This window comes from Scyliorhinus torazame, chromosome 11, assembly GCF_047496885.1.
Source record: "Scyliorhinus torazame isolate Kashiwa2021f chromosome 11, sScyTor2.1, whole genome shotgun sequence".
Taxonomy (NCBI): Eukaryota; Metazoa; Chordata; class Chondrichthyes; order Carcharhiniformes; family Scyliorhinidae; genus Scyliorhinus; species Scyliorhinus torazame.
Window position 1 is genome coordinate 65,328,245 of NC_092717.1, and position 17,414 is coordinate 65,345,658.

The 17,414-nt window shown below is 50.0% G+C and overlaps 1 protein-coding gene across 2 annotated transcripts in view; it reads right to left on the reverse strand.

Moving 5' to 3' along the window:
- Positions 1–17,414, reverse strand: part of LOC140385316 (regulator of G-protein signaling 22-like) — a 689,200-nt gene that overhangs the window by 131,215 nt on the left and 540,571 nt on the right. The gene's annotated exons all lie outside the window — the stretch shown is intronic.

The following is a 17,414-nucleotide window of genomic DNA, read 5'->3' on the forward strand; positions in this document are numbered from 1 at the left end:
GACTGGTGAAAGGGTTAAAATTGTGCAAACTAAAAATCACACAAGCCACAAGCTGCTACATTCTCAAAGACAGAAAACCAGTGACGAGAAACCTGTTGTTTCAGCTCTGACTATCTACAGATACCATTCAACGACCCTTTCTATATTAATTATAGGGAGGCTGTAGTCACACAGCTTGCACACAAAAGTTCAAAGAAAAAAGAACAAAGAAAAATTACAGCATGGGAACAGGCCCTCCAAGCCTGCGCCGATCCAGATCCTCTATCTAAAACTGTTGCCTATTTTCTAAGGATCTGTATCCCCCTGCTCCCTGCCCATTCCTGTATCTGTCTGTGGTAGTATGCATTAGGGGTCATGTGGGACTGTGAAGCCGTGATGTCACTGGCTGACAGATCCCGGGTCCTGGTTGGCTGTTGATCTCTAGCTCCGCCCTGAAGGCGGAGTATAAGAACCAGGAGTTCTCCCCCGCAGGCCAGTCTGTTGCTGAACTGCGGGGAACAAGTCACGCTTAATAAAGCCTCATCGACTTCATCTCTATTCGTCTCTCGTGAGTCTTTGTGTGCTACAATTTATTAAGCGTGCTTAAAGGACTATGGAGCTCAGGATCGTCCCAGAATGCCTGAGGATCAGCCCCCACGCAGTGAACTCAGCAGCAGTTTTTAAACACTGGCAGACTTGTTTCGAAGCCTACCTCAGAACGGCCCCCGGCCGGGTCACAGAAGACCAGAAACTACAGGTCCTGCACTCGAGGGTAAGCCCGGAAATTTACCCTCTCATAGAAGACGCAGAGGGTTTCCAGACGGTGTTCGCAGCATTAAAGAGCATCTATGTTCGCCCAGTGAACCAGATCTACGCACGCTACCAACTCGCAATGAGACGGCAAAGTCCCGGAGAATCGCTAGACGAATTCTACGCCGCGCTGCTAATTTTGGGATGGGCCTGCAGCTGCCCGCCGGTAAACGCGATTGAACACACGGACATGTTAATTTGCGATGCTTTTGTGGCAGGTATGAACTCTCCCCAAATCCGCCAAAGACTTTTAGAAAAAGAGTCGCTAGGACTCTCTGAGGCACGGGCCCTTGCAGCCTCCCTAGATGTGGCCGTGTGAAACGCCCGCGCCTACGGCCCCGACCGCGCGGCAGCCCCTTGGGCTCCGTGGACCCCCGTCGCGACGAACCCCCCCCCCCCCCCACAGGCTTGCGCGGTTCAGACGCCAAGTCGTCCCGGGGGGGCCCGCTGCTATTTCTGCGGCCAGGCGAAACACCCCCGGCAGCGCTGCCCGGCCCGCGCAGCGATTTGCAAGAGCTGCGGGAAAAAGGGCCATTTCGCGGCTGTGTGCCGGTCCCGGGGGGTCGCCGCTGTCCCCGGAGAAGGAGGAGTCCTGCGCGTTTCAAACGCTCCCCAACCCCCCCCCCAGCGCCCCATGTGCGACCCGCAGGCGCAGCCATTTTGGGTCCCGGCCACCGCTGTCCCCTGAGAAGGAGTCCTGAGTGTTTCAAACGCTCCCCAACCCCCCCAGCACCCCATGTGCGACCCGCAGGCGCAGCCATTTTGGGTCCCGGCCACCACGAGGGGAGGAGGGGCGCCGCCATCTTGGGACCCCCCAGCCCTGTGCGACGCATGGGGGCGGCCATTTTGTCCACCCCGCCGCCATCTTGGGACCCCCCAGCCATGTTCGATGCATGGGGGCGGACATTTTGTTCACCCCCGCCGCCATCTTGGACGGCAACAATGGACCCCAGCATCGACGGCTCCACGGGGTTCGAGGAAGACGCTGAAGCACGACGACCACGTCTGGCCTCAATGACGCTGGACCAAGCACGGCCCCGGACGCTCCAGACGACGACAACAACGGTGCTGATCAACGGGCACGAGACACCATGCCTGGTCGACTCCGGGAGCACAGAAAGCTTCATCCACCCCGACACGGTAAGACGCTGTTTTTTGACCATCCGTCCCAGTGCACAAAAGATTTCCCTAGCTGCAGGTTCCCACTCCGTACAGATCAAAGGCTTCTGCATAGTGACCCTAACGGTGCAAGGGAGGGAATTAAAAAACTACAGGCTCTACGTCCTTCCCCAACTCTGCGCGCCCACATTACTGGGATTAGACTTCCAGTGCAATCTGCAGAGCCTAACTTTCCAATTCGGCGGCCCAATACCCCCACTCACTATCTGCGGCCTCGCAACCCTCAAGGTTGAGCCCCCATCCTTGTTTGCAAACCTCACCCCGGATTGCAAACCCGTCGCCACTAGGAGCAGACGGTACAGCGCCCAGGACCGGACATTCATTCGGTCCGAAGTCCAGCGGCTACTGAAGGAAGGCATAATCCAGGCCAGCAATAGTCCCTGGAGAGCACAGGTGGTAGTAGTAAAGACAGGGGAGAAGCAAAGGATGGTCATAGACTATAGCCAGACCATCAACAGGTACACACAGCTAGATGCGTACCCTCTCCTCCGCATATCCGACATGGTGAATCGGATTGCCCAATATAAGGTCTTCTCCACCGTGGACCTCAAGTCCGCCTACCATCAGCTCCCCATCCGCCCAAGTGACCGCAAGTACACAGCCTTCGAGGCAGACGGGCGATTATACCACTTCCTAAGGGTCCCATTTGGCGTCACAAACGGGGTCTCGGTCTTCCAACGAGAGATGGACCGAATGGTTGATCAACACGGGTTGCAGGCCACGTTCCCGTATCTCGACAACGTAACCATGTGCGGCCACGATCAGCAGGACCACGACGCCAACCTCCAAAAATTCCTCCAGACCGCTAAAGCCTTGAACCTCACATACAACGAGGACACATGCGTTTTTAGCACAAACCGGCTAGCCATCTTGGGATATGTAGTGCGCAATGGGATAATAGGCCCCGACCCCGAACGTATGCGCCCCCTCATGGAATTTCCCCTCCCTCACTGCTCCAAAGCCCTAAAACGCTGCCTGGGGTTCTTTTCATATTACGCCCAGTGGGTCCCCCAGTACGCAGACAAGGCCCGCCCCCTAATACAGACCACGACCTTCCCCCTGTCGACAGAGGCTTGCCAGGCCTTCAGCCGCATCAAAGCGGATATCGCAAAGGCCACGATGCGCGCCATCGACGAGTCCCTCCCCTTCCAGGTCGAGAGCGACGCCTCCGATGTAGCTCTAGCGGCCACCCTTAACCAAGCGGGCAGACCCGTGGCCTTTTTCTCCCGAACCCTCCACGCCTCAGAAATCCGCCACTCCTCAGTGGAAAAGGAAGCCCAAGCCATTGTGGAAGCTGTGCGACATTGGAGGTATTACCTGGCCGGCAGGAGATTCACTCTCCTCACTGACCAGCGGTCAGTAGCCTTCATGTTCGATAATGCACAGCGGGGCAAAATTAAAAATGACAAGATCTTAAGGTGGAGGATCGAGCTCTCCACCTTCAACTATGAGATCTTGTACCGTCCCGGAAAGCTGAACGAGCCGTCCGATGCCCTATCCCACGGCACATGTGCCAACGCACAAATTAACCGTCTCCAAACCCTCCACGAGGACCTCTGCCACCCGGGGGTCACTCGGTTCTACCATTTTATAAAGACCCGCAACCTCCCCTACTCCGTGAAGGAGGTCCGTACAGTCACAAGGGACTGCCACATCTGCGCAGAGTGCAAACCGCATTTTTTCAGGCCGGATAGTGCCTATGGAGTGTTGGCCTTTATTGGTAGAGGGATTGAGTTCCGGAGTCGGGAGGTCATGTTGCAGCTGTACAGAACTCTGGTCCGGCCGCATTTGGAGTATTGCGTACAGTTCTGGTCACCGCATTATAGGAAGGACGTGGAGGCTTTGGAGCGGGTGCAGAGGAGATTTACCAGGATGTTGCCTGGTATGGAGGGAAAATCTTATGAGGAAAGGCTGACGGACTTGAGGTTGTTTTCGTTGGAGAGAAGAAGGTTAAGAGGAGACTTAATAGAGGCATACAAAATGATCAGGGGATTGGATAGGGTGGACAGTGAGAGCCTTCTCCCGCGGATGGATATGGCTGGCACGGAGTGCGCACCTGATCAAGGCCTCCCGTCCTTTTGAACGCCTCATGCTGGATTTCAAAGGGCCCCTCCCCTCCACCGACCGCAACACATACTTCCTGAACGTGGTGGACGAGTACTCCCGTTTCCCCTTCGCCATCCCCTGCCCTGACATGACAGCGACCACAGTCATTAAAGCCCTTAACACCATATTCACACTGTTCGGTTGCCCCGCATACGTCCATAGCGACAGGGGGTCCTCCTTCATGAGTGACGAGCTGCGCCAGTTCCTGCTCAGCAAGGGTATAGCCTCGAGCAGGACGACCAGCTACAACCCCCGGGGGAACGGGCAAGTAGAGGGAGAACGGCACGGTCTGGAAGACCGTCCTACTGGCCCTACGGTCCAGGGATCTCCCAGTTTCACGGTGGCAGGAGGTCCTCCCGGACCCTCTCCACTCCATCCGGTCGCTGCTGTGTACCACCACTAACCAAATGCCTCATGAGCGCCTCCTTGTCTTCCCCAGGAAGTCCTCCTCTGGAACGTCGCTGCCGACCTGGCTGGCGGCCCCAGGACCCATCTTGCTCCGGAAACATGTGCGGGCGCACAAGTCAGACCCGTTGGTCGAGAGGGTTCACCTCCTCCACGCGAACCCGCAGTACGCCTACGTGGAGTACCCCGACGGCCGACAGGACATGGTCTCCCTGCGAGATCTGGCGCCTGCCGGCAACACGCACACCCCCTCGACACCAATCACCCCCTCCCTGCCACCGGCGCACCCCGCGACCGCCCCCTTCCCGGTCCGACCAGAAGTGAAGCTGAAGCAGAAACCGTAAAGCTCCCGGAGACGACAACACTGGAACAAGCACCACCACCACCGGGGCTGAGGCGATCGACAAGGACGACCAGACCGCCCGACCGACTCGTGGCATCGGTGTAACACTAGAATGTTGTGGACTTTAACGAGAATTTTTTTCCTTTTTCCCTCTTACGAATACTGTAAATAGTTCAAAACAAAAAACCCTGTACATAGCCCAGTGTAGGGCACTGTGATGATATGCAAAAGTTTTTTTCCTCCCAGGACCAGCCTTGTAAACCCCTACCACCATGCGAAGCACCACCCCGCCGGGTTCATTTTTAACAAGGGGTGAATGTGGTAGTATGCATTAGGGGTCATGTGGGACTGTGAAGCCGTGATGTCATTGGCTGACAGATCCCGGGTCCTGGTTGGATGTTGATCTCTAGCTCCGCCCTGAAGGCGGAGTATAAGAACCAGGAGTTCTCCCCCGCAGGCCAGTCTGTTGCTGAACTGCGGGGAACAAGTCACGCTTAATAAAGCCTCATCGACTTCATCTCTATTCGTCTCTCGTGAGTCTTTGTGCGCCACACTGTCTAGATACATCTTAAATGACGCTATCGTGCCCGCGTCTACCACCTCCTCTGGCAATGCGTTCCAGGCACCCACCACCCTCTGTGAAAAGAACTTTCCACGCACATTCCCTTAAACCTTTCCTTGAACTCGTGACCCCATGTAATTGAGTCCCCCCCCACTCTGGGATAAAGCTTCTTGCTATCCACCCTGTCTATACCTCTCATGAATTTGTAGACCTCAATGAAATCCCCCCTCAACCTCCGTCTTTCGAATGAAAATAATCCTAATCTACTCAACCTCTCTTCATAGTTAGCGCCGTCCATACCAGGCAACATCCTGGTGAACCTCCTCTGCACCTTCTCCAAAGCATCCGCATCCTTTTGGTAATGTGGCGACCAGAACTGCATGCAGTATTCCAAATGTGGCCGAACCAAAGTCTTATACACCTGTAATATGACCTGGCAACTCTTGTACTCAATACCCTTTCCGATGAAGGAAAGCATGCCGTATGCCTTCTTGACCACTCTATCGAACTGCGCAGCCACCTTCAGGGTACAATGGACCTGAACACCCAGATCTGTCTGTACATCAATTTTCCCCAGGGCTTTTTCATTTACCGTATAGTTAGCTCCTGAATTGGATCTTCCAAAATGCATTACCTCGCATTTGCCCGGATTGAACACCATCTGCCATTTCTCCACCCAACTCTTCAATCTTATCATATTCTCTGACAGTCCCCTTCACTATCTGCTACTCCACCAATCTTAGTGTCATCTGCAAACTTGCTCATCAGACCACCTATACCTTCCTCCAGATCATTTATGTATATCACAAACAGTGGTCCCAGCACAGATCCCTGTGGAACACCACTGGTCACAGTTCTCCATTTTGAGAAACTCCCTTCCACGACAAATCTCTGTCTCCTGTTGCCTAGCCAGTTCTTTATCCATCTAGCTAGTACACCCTGGACCCCATGAGACTTCACTTTCTCCATCAGCCTACCATGGGGAACCTTATCAAATGCCTTACTGAAGTCCATGCATCTGACATCTACAGCCCTTCCCTCATCAATCAACTTTGTCACTTCCTCAAAGAATTCTATTAAGTTGGTAAGACATTACCTTCCCGGCACAAAACCATGTTGCCTATCACTGATAAGCCCATTTTCTCCCAAATGGGAAAAAGATCCTGTCCCTCAGTGTCTTCTCCAGCAGCTTCCCTACCACTGATGTCAGGCTCACCGGTCTATAATTATCTGAATTACCCCTGCTACCCTTCTTAAACAAGGGGACAACATTAGCAATTCTCCAGTCCCTCACCTGTGTTCAAGGATGCTGCAAAGATATCTGTTAAGGCCCCAGCTATTTCCTCTCTCACTTCCCTCAGTAACCTGGGATAGATCCCATCCGGACCCGTGGACTTGTCCACCTTAATGCCTTTTAGAATACCCAACACATCCTCCCTCCTTATGCCAACTTGTCCTAGAGTAATCAAACATCTATCCCTAACCTCAACATCCGTCATGTCCCTCTCCTCGGTGAATACCGATGCAAAGTACTCCACGCATAACTTTCCTCCTTTCTCCTTGAGTGGGCCAACCCTTTCTCTAGTTACCCTCTTGCTCCTTATAAATGAATAAAATGCTTTGGGATTTTCCTTAACCCTGTTTGCTAAAGTTATTTCATGACCCCTTTTAGCCCTCTTGATTCCTCGTTTCAGATTGGTCCTGCATTTCCAATATTCTTCCAAAGCTTTGTCTGTCTTCAGTCACCTAGACCTTATGTATGCTTCCTTTTTCCTCCTAGCTAGTCTCACAATTTCACCTGTCATCCATGGTTCCCTAATCTTGCCATTTCTATCCCTCATTTTCACAGGGACATGTCTGTACTGCACTCTAATCAACCTCTCTTTAAAAGCCTCCCACATATCAAATGTGGATTTACCTTCAAACAGCTGCTCCCAATCCACATTCCCCAGCTCCTGTTGAATTTTGGTATAGTTGGCCTTTCCCCAATTTAGCACTCTTCCTTTAGGACCACTCTCGTCTTTGTCCATGAGTATTCTAAAACTTACGGAATTGTGATCACTATTCACAAAGTAATCCCTGACTGAAACTTCAACCACCTGGCGGGCTCATTCCCCAACACCAGGTCCAGTATGGCCCTTTCCCGAGTTGGACGATTTACATACTGCTCTAGAAAACCCTCATGGATGCTTCTTACAAATTCTGCTCCATTTCGACCTCTGACACTAAGTGTATCCCAGTCAATGTTGAGAAAATTCAAATCTCCTCTCACCACCACCCTGTTGCTCCTATATCTTTCCATAATCTGTTTACATATTTATACCTCCATCTTACGCTCGCTGTTGGGAAGTCTGTAGTACAGCCCCAACATTGTTACCGCACCTTTCCTATTTCTGAGCTCTGCCCATATCGCCTCCATAGTGCCCTCCTTCAGCACAGCTGATATCCTCTCTGACCAGTAATGCAACTCCTCCACCTCTGTTACCTCCCTCTCTATCCCTCCTGAAGCATCGATATCCTGCGATATTTAGTTGCCAATCATGCCCTTCCCTCAACCGTCTCAGTAATAGCAATAACATCATACTCCCAGGTACTAATCCAAGCCCTAAGTTCATCTGCCTTACCTACTACACTTCTTCCATTAAAACAAATGCACCTCAGACCACCAGTCCCTTTGCGTTCATCATCTCTTCCCCTTAGTCACGCTGACTTCATGATCTAGTTCCTTACAGGCTTTAGTTACTACCTCCTTACTGTCCACTGACCTCCTCATTTGGTTCCCATCCCCCTGCCACATTAATCCCCTCCCCAACACCATTAGCAAAAGCACACCCAAGGACATTGGTTCCAGTCCGGCCCAGGTGTAGACCGTCCAATTTGTCCCACCTCCCCAAGAACCGGTCCCAATGTCCCAAAAAACTGAACCCCTCCCTCCTGCACTATCTCTCAAGCCACGCATTCATCCTGCCTATTCTTTAATTTCATTTCTACTCTGGCTACCACGTGGCACTGGGAGCAATCCTGAGATTACTACCTCTGAGGTCCGACTATTTAACTTGGCGCCTAACTCCCTAAATTCTGCTTGTAGGACCTCATCCCTTTTTTTACCTATATTGTTGGTGCCTATATGCACCACAACAACTGGCTGTTCACCCTCTCCCTTCAGAATGTTCTGCAGCTGATCTGAGTCATCCCTGACCCATGCACCTGGGAGGCAACATACCATTCGGGAGTCTCATTTTCGACCACAGAACCGCCTACCTACTCCCCTTACAATTGAATCCCCTATGACTATAGCCCTTCCACTCTTTTTCCCACCCTTCTGTACAGCAGAGACAGCCATGAACCTGGCTACTGCTGCCTTCTCCTGGTGAGCCATCTCCCCCAACCGTATCCAAAACGGTATACCTGTTTTGGAGGGAGTTGACCGCAGGGGACATCTGCACTGCCTTCCTGTTTTTTCTCTGCCTTTTGGTCACCCATTGCGTTTCTCCTCAGCAATCCTAATCTGTGGTGTGACCAATTCACTAAACATGCTATCCACGCCCTCCTCAGCATCGTGGATGCTCCAAAGTGAGTCCATCCGCAGCTCCAAAGCCGTCATGCGGTCTAACAAGAGCTGCAGCTGGACACACTTCCCGCACGTGAAGGAGCCAGGGACATCAGCCACGTTCCTGAGTTCCCACATTAAGCAAGAGGAGCATAACACGGGTCTGAGATCTCCTGCCATTTTAAATCTTAAGCTTAACTTAGTCCAACTATAATATTTAAAAAACTAGAAATAGAAAACCTTACCTTATCGCACCTCAGGGAAATGAAAAACGACTTACCAGTCACCAGCCAATCACTTACCTGCTAGCTGTGATATCACGGTTCAACTTCTTTCTACTTCTACCTGCCCTCGAGTCTCCCTCTTGATCTTTACTCAGCTGGGATCCTTACAGTGATTGTCTTTTTTGGGGGGTTAGAGGAGGAGGTAGGGAGGGAAACACTGAAGACGTGTTTGGGGTTTAACTGCCACTTGACAACAGGTCCTACAGAAACCACCTTCTGGATACAGTGACCGCAATGCACTGATGCAAATTTTCCCCTCAACAGCCAATCAGCGGCTCCACTCTGCTGCCCTCTGCTGGATGCTTGCCTTCACTTGAACACGGAGGGTGTCTTGTTCAGGTACACCTTCTGGAACAGTGACCGCAATTCACTAATGCAAATTTTCCCCGCAACAGCCAATCAGCGGCTCCGCTCTGCTGCCCTCAGCTGGATAATTGATTGGTTCAATTGATCATTATGCAGCTGCAGGTCATGTGTGTCCACGACACACAGGGCAATGGAAGGGGAGTATTGGACATGACTGGTCAGGCATATTTTTTATCTTACTTGTGTTGAGAAGTTGCTAGATCAGTAGGGATGAATACATGCTTGGTGATATTATAAATAAGCCTACGTGCCTAAATTGTGATTGGATAATTATGCTCATCTGTTGTATATTACGTAATTCTAATTATTAGTTGTGAATGGCTACAGATAATTCCTAAACAAATGTATTCTTTTGATTGGTATATGCGATTTTTTATAATCGAATATGAAGTATAACTGTCTGTACAATCCTTCAATCGGGGCTCTCTGATGAACCAGCGTGGAATGTCATCAACCCAGCTATAGCTGTAAGATAGGCCTTGTTCATAACTCCAAGAATCTCTGTCTGGTCTCTCGTGAATGTGAGGGTGAAGTACACTATATTCAAATTGCTGTATAATTTACCCTCAACACATGGAGAGGCTGCAGGAGTTATTTTTAGCAAATGGAATAGAAGATGCGGTGAAGCAGCACTTGATTCTCCTGCATGAGGGCGAGGACTTATAGCTTGAGGAATATGGCCACACCATGGAAGCCACAAGAGATTCCATTTGAAGTATTTGTCGCTTTGGTCCAGAAGCACCATAACACCCTTTGTGATTCAAATTTCATAGCCATTTTTGAAAAGTAGGTGATTCCGTGGCGAACATTGTGGTAGAATTATGTTACCTTTCTCAACACTGTAATTTCAGATAATTTTAGAAGATATGCTCAGAGACAGGTTGGCCTGCAGCATTAACGAGGACAGCATTCAACGTTGGTTATTGGAGGAAGCCACACTTATATGTTTAAGAAGGCTCTAGAAATTTCTCAGGGCATGGAAATGGCTGCTAACCATGCTGGAGCTATTCAGCAGGCTAATGGTAGTTCCTTGGCTGCAACAAATACAGCAAGAAGCTGCCAGAAAACGAGCGAAAGCAGTAGAATGTTTTAACGTGCAGGGTGCCCCAAGCCAATCATTGCATGTTTATGGGTGCTGTTTGTGACCAATACAGCAAGAAAGGGCAATTAATAAATAAATGCAGAGGAAGTAAGATGTCATCAGAGATCTTGGTGTACAAGTGCACAGATCCCTAAAGACAGCAGTTCAAGTAGACATTGAGGTCTACAAAATTATGAGGGGAAGAGATAGAATGAACAGGATAAAATTGTTTCCCTTGGTGGAGAATTCTAGAACCAGGAAACATGGATTCAAAATAAGTGGCAGAAGGTGTAGGTGCGACATGAGGAAGAATGTTTTTACACACAAAAAGTAGTTGGAGTCTGGAATTAACTGCCCGAGTTGGTGGTGGAGGCAGAGACCCTCATCTGCACCTTAAGTGCTATAAGAGACAGGGCAATGGACCAGATGCAAGAAGGTGGGATTAGGAAGGGCGCATGGGTGTCCTTGGGCTGGCATGGACAAGATGGGCCAAATGACCACCTTCTGTGCGATACCTTCTACGATTCTATTCTAATCTATGAAAAGCGAGTCGAAATATTTAAATTTAAAGAAACCGCAATCAGCTACCAAGACGTGGAAAGCTCAGAGCTGGTAAAGGAGCATACTTCCAACATGTTTCATGTTAATGAGGCGTGATTCAAGTCTATGTTTGCTACCGTTTTAGTCAACGGTGAGCAGATCAAGATGGAGGTGAACAATGGAGCGTCTGCATCTGTAGTTAGTGAGGAAACATACAAGTCGACGTGGGATTCTAACCAGGTGTCAGTTCTTACTCCAGCAAAGATTAGTCTTTGGATGTACACCAGAGAGTGTAGACATTTGTTCGGGGCATTGGAAGTCCATATTACGAATAACAGGCAAGAAGTCAGAGCATGTCTCCTTGTGGTCAAAGGGCCTTCCCTTCTGAGTGTATCAGCAAAATTCCATTGGAATGGGTCGAGATCAAGCACACAAGGGTTACCGAGGTTGTTGTTACAAAGTATCGGGACGAGTTCAGTGACGAACTGGGTACATTGCGTGGTACTACCATGAAGGTGAACTTAGCTCCTTAGCTTTTCCAAGCCTAAAACAGTGCCTGATGGCATGAGAACGAAGTGGAGGAGGGAATGGCTTGAAATCATTGAGCCTATTCAGTTTTCTCTTTGGGCAGCTTCAATCATTTTTGTCCTTAAAAATGATTGTATGGTGTGTATTTCTGATGATTACAAGTTCATGATTAATCAGGTTTCCAACTTAGATGCTTATCCGATGCTTCGGGTGGAAGATTTGTTTTCAATCCTTGAATCGGGAATTGCAGGAAGCAAGACATTTTAAAAACTGGATAGCAGCCAGGCATATCAACAACTCGTGCTGGAGGAAGATTTGAAGCAGTACATGGCCATCAGCACGCAAAAAGAGTTGATCAAGTACAATTGCTTGACTGTTGGTGTATCCTCCATCTGTACCGGTCATGATACCAACCTTGGCCAAAACCCTCAGCAATTCCTTGTGCCGTATCACTCTTTAGCCATCCTATCCATGTGTTTGTCAAGATGCCTTTTGAACACCATTAATGTATCTGTTTCTACAACCTCCCCTGGCAACGCATTACAGGCACACACCACCCTCTGTATAAAAAACCTGCCTCGCACATCTCCCCTAAACTTTGCCCCACGGACCTTAAAGCTATGCCCCCTGGTGACTGACCCCTCCACCCTGGGAAAGAGTGCCTGCCCATCCACTTTATCCATGCCCCTCATAATCTTGTAGACCTCTATCAGGTTTCCAGGATTATCCCTGCTACCTTTCTTAAACAGCGGTACCACATTAGTTATTCTCCAGTCCTCTGGGATCTCACGTGTAGCTAATGAGGAGACAAAGAAGACAGTCCAGGCCCAGTAATTTCCCCGCAACCTCCATCTTTCTAATGAAAACAATCCGAGTCTATTCAGCCTCTCCACATAGCTAACACCCTCCAGACCAGGCAACATTCTGGTAAACTTGCTCTGCACCCTCTCCAAAGCCTCCACATTCTTCTAGTAGGGTGGCGACCAGAATTGTGCACAATATTCCATGTGCGGCCTTACCAAGGTTCTATACAACTGTAGCATGACTTGCCAGTTTTTATACTCGATGCCCCTCCAATGAAGGCAAGCATTCCATACGCTTTCTTGACCACCTTGTCCACTTGTGTTGCCACCTTCAACAATCTGTGGATCTTCACGCTCAGATCTCTCTGACTTTCTAAATTCCTAAGGGTTTTACCATTTCCGGTATATTTCCCCTCTATGTTAGACCTACCAAAATGCATTACCTCACATTTGTCCGGATTAAACTCCATTTGGCATTTCTCTGCCCAAGTCTCCAACCTATCTATGTCCTGCTGTATCTTCTGACAATCCTCAACACTATCTCCCATTCCACCAACCTTGGTGTCATCCGCAAACTTACTAATCAGATCGGCTACATTTTCCTCCAAATCGTTTATGCACACCACAAACAACAGAGGCCCAAGCACCGATCCCTGTGGAACACCGCTAGTCACAATCTTCCATTCAGAAAAACACCCTTCTACTGCTACCGTTTGCCTTCTGTGACCGAGCCAGTTCTGAATACGTCTTCCCACCTCACCTCTGATCCCTTGTGACTTTACCTTTTGTACCAGTCTGCCATGAGGCACCATGTCAAAGGCTTTACTGAAATTCATGTAAACAACATCCACCTCCCTCCCTTCATAACTCACCTTTGTCACTTCCTCAAAAAACTTGATCAAGTTAGTAATGCACGACGTCCCCTTCACAAAACCATGCTGTCTATCACTTATGAGTCCATTCTCCGATCCCCCGCCGGGTCGGAGAATCGGCGGGGGGTGGTGTGAATCGCGCCCCCGCCGGATGCCAAATTCTCCGCCACCGATAATTCGAGGTGGGAATCGCGCCGCGCCAGTCGGCGGGCCCCCATCGGCGGTTCTCCGGCCCGCGATGGGCCAAAGTCCCGCTGCTGTCATGCCAGTACCGCCGGCGTGAATCAAACATCCTACCTTACCGGCGGGACTGGCGGCGGGGGCGGGCTCCGGGGTCCTGGCGGGGCGATCTGGCCCCGGGGGGGTGCCCCAACGGTGGCCTGGCCGCGATCGGGGCCCACCGATCCGCGGGCGGGCCTGTGCCGTGGGGGCACTCTTTTCCTTCCGCCTCGGCCATAGCCTCCGCAATGGCCAATGCGGAAGTGACAATGCGCTGACGCTCCCGCGCATGCGCGGACTTCCACCGGCTGCCAGAGTCCCTTCGGCCCCGGCTGGCGTGGCGCCAAAGGCCTTTCCCGCCGGCTTGCGGCGCGCCAACCAATCCAGCGCGGGCCTAGCTCCTCAAGATGAGGGCTTGGTCCCTAAATGTGCGGAGAAATCTGCACCTTTGGGGCGGCCCAACGCCAGAGTGGTTCCCGCCACTCCATCCCGCCGGGACCCCCCGCCCCGCCGGGTAGGGGAGAATCCCGGCCCCTGTCCCTGAGAATTCTCTCCAATAATTTACCGACTACCAACTTGAGGATCACCGGCCTACAGTCTCCAGGATTAGCCCAGCTACCTTTCTTAAACAGCGGTACCACATTAGCTATTCTCCAGTCTTCTGGGATCTCACATGTAGCTAATGAGGATACAAAGGAGATAGTCTATGCGCCAGTAATTTCCTCCCTTGCTTCCCTCAGTACTCTGGGATAAATCCCATCTGGCCCAGGAAACTTAGCTCCCTTAATATATTTTAAAAGACCCAATACCTCCTCCTTTTCGATGTTATAATGATCCAGACTGTCCATTCACCCTACCCAAGAATCAACTTCCACAAAGTCCCTTTCTTTATAGAACACTGATGCAAAGTATTCATTTAGTACCTCGCCCTTTTCCTCTGGCTCAACATATCGATGCCCCCCACTGTCCTTGAAGTGGTCGAATCCTTTCCCTGGCCACCCTCTTGCTTTTTACATATGAATAAAAAGCTTTGGAATTCAGCTTAATCCTACTTGCCAAGGACTTTACATGGCCCCTCCTGACCCTCCTAATTTCCCGCTTCAGTACCTTCCCACTTTCTTTATACTCCTCAAAGGTTTGGACTGTTCCCACCATTCTAGGCCGTACAAAAGTATTTTTCTTTTTGATGAGGTTCACAATATCCCTCGTTATCCAAGGCTCCCTAAACTTCCGACACTTATCCTTCATTCTCTCAGTAACGTGACTTTCCTGAATGCTAATCAACTGTCACTTGAAAGACTGCCACATGTCGGTTGTTGATTTATCATCCAACAGCCACACCCAATCCAAATTCTTAAATTCCTGTCTAATGTTATCATAATTTCCCTTTCCCCAGTTTAGCAGCTTAACGCAAGGGTTACCATCATCTCAGTCCAAAAGTACCCTTCAACTTACGGAATTGTGGTCACTACTCCCAAAATGTTCCCCTACTGAAGCTTTAACCACCTATCCAGCCTCATTCCCCAATACCAGGTCCAGTACTGCCCCTTCCCTAGTTGGACTATCTACATATTGTATCAAGAGGCTTTCCTGGATACACCTTACAAACTCTGCCCCATCCAAAGTCCTAGCACTCAGTCAATCCCAGTCAATATAGAGGAAATTAAAATCCCCTACCACAACAACCCTGTTACTTTTGCACCTATCCAAAATCTCTCTACTTATCTGCTCCTCTATCCCTCGCTGGCAGTTGGGGGGCCTGTAATAAATGCCCGACATTGTGATTCCCCCCTTCCTGTTCCTGAGCTCTACACAGATTGCCTCATTGTATGAGCCGCCCAAGGTGTCCTCCCGCAGTACAGCTATAATATTCTCCTACAACCCCAACCCTTTTACATCCCCCTCTTTCCTGAAACATCTATATCCTCCAATGTTCAGCTGCCAATTATGCCCTTCCTTTAAACCATAGAACATACAGTGCAGAAGGAGGCCATTCGGCCCATCGAGTCTTCACCGACCCACTTAAGCTCTCACTTCCACCCTATCCCCGTAACCCAATAACCCGTCCTAACCTTTTTTGGACACGAAGGGCAATTTAGCATGGCCAATCCACCTAACCTGCACGTCTTTGGACTGTGGGAGGAAACCGGAGCACCCGGAGGAAACCCACGCAGACACGGGGAGAACGTGTAGACTCTGCACAGACAGTGACCCAGCGGGGAATCAAACCTGGGACCCTGGCGTTGTGAAGCCACAGTGCTAGTCACTTGTGCTACCGTGCTGCCCTATGTTTCTGTGATAGCCACAACATCGTAATTCCATGTACTAATAAGTGCTCTAAGTTCATCTGCCTTACCCGCTATACTTCTGGCATTGAAATAAATACACTTCAAAACACTGTGTTTTAGCAGACAAAGTGATGTTGTTCTGTTACTTTTGTGCTCTAATTCCCCTTCAGTTTTTACACCTTCTAAGCTAACGCTCCGATTCCCACCCCCCCGCCATACTAATTGAAATCCTCCCGAGTGAAGCCAGCAAACCTCCCAGCCAGGATATTGGTTCCGCTCCAGTTTAGAAGCAACCCGTCCTTCTTGTACAGGTCACACCTGCCCCGGAAGAGATCCCAATGGTCCAGAAATCTGAAACCCTCCCCCCTACACCACTGGTTTATCCATGTGTTTAGCTGCTCTATCCTCCTATTTCCAACCTCACTGGCACGTGGCACAGGGAGTAATCCCGAGATTTCAACCCCAGAGGTCCTGCTTTTTAGCTTATTGCCTAACTCCCTGAACTCCTTCTGCAGGACTTCATCATTCTTACTGCCTATGTCGTTAGTACCTATGTGTACTACGACCTCTGGCTGTTAGAACATAGAACATAGAACAATACAGCGCAGTACAGGCCCTTCGGCCCACGATGTTGCACCGAAACAAAAGCCATCTAACCTACACTATACCATTATCATCCATATGTTTATCCAATAAACTTTTAAATGCCCTCAATGTTGGCGAGTTCACTACTGTAGCAGGTAGGGCATTCCACGGCCTCACTACTCTTTGCGTAAAGAACCTACCCCTGACCTCTGTCCTATATCTATTACCCTTCAGTTTAAGGCTATGTCCCCTCGTGCTAGCCATTTCCATCCGCGGGAGAAGGCTCTCACTGTCCACCCTATCTAACCCACTGATCATTTTGTATGCCTCTATTAAGTCTCCTCTTAACCTTCTTCTCTCTAACGAAAACAACCTCAAGTCCTCAGCCTTTCCTCATAAGATTTTCCCTCCATACCAGGCAACATCCTGGTAAATCTCCTCTGCACCCGTTCCAAAGCCTCCACGTCCTTCCTATAATGCGGTGACCAGAACTGTACGCAATACTCCAAATGCGGCCGTACCAGAGTTCTGTACAGCTGCAACATGACCTCCTGACTCCGGAACTCAATCCCTCTACCAATAAAGGCCAACACTCCATAGGCCTTCTTCACCACCCTATCAACCTGGGTGGCAACTTTCAGGGATCTATGTACATGGACACCTAGATCCCTCTGCTCATCCACACTTTCAAGAACTTTTCCATTAGCCAAATATTCCACATTCCTGTTTTTCCTTCCAAAGTGAATCACCTCACACTTCTCTACATTAAACTCCATTTGCCACCTCTCAGTCCAGCACTGCAGCTTGTCTATATCCCTCTGTTACCTGCTACTTCCTTCCACACTATTGACAACACCACCGACTTTAGTATCGTCTGCAAATTTACTCACCCACCCTTCTGCGCCTTCCTCTAG